We start from the raw sequence: 306 nt of genomic DNA on the forward strand, positions 1-306 counted from the left end.
GGAGAGATGGGCAGCTCAACCACAATGGGCTTCATGGTGGAGAGTCGGTGGCTCAACCACAATGGGCTTCACTGGTGGAGAGGTGGGCAGTCAACCACGATGGGCTTCACTGGTGGAGAAATGGGCAGCTCAACCATGATGGGCTTCACTGGTGTAGAGATCGGCAGCTCCAACATGGTGAGCTTCACTGGAGGAATGATGCGCAGCTCAACAATGTTGGGCTTCACTGGTGGAGAGATTGGCAGTTCAACAATTATGGGCTTCAACTGGTGGAGAGATAGGCAAGCTCAACATGATGGGTTTTTC

The sequence above is a fragment of the Salvelinus sp. IW2-2015 genome, linkage group LG27 (genome assembly GCF_002910315.2).
Source record: "Salvelinus sp. IW2-2015 linkage group LG27, ASM291031v2, whole genome shotgun sequence".
NCBI lineage: Eukaryota > Metazoa > Chordata > Actinopteri > Salmoniformes > Salmonidae > Salvelinus > Salvelinus sp. IW2-2015.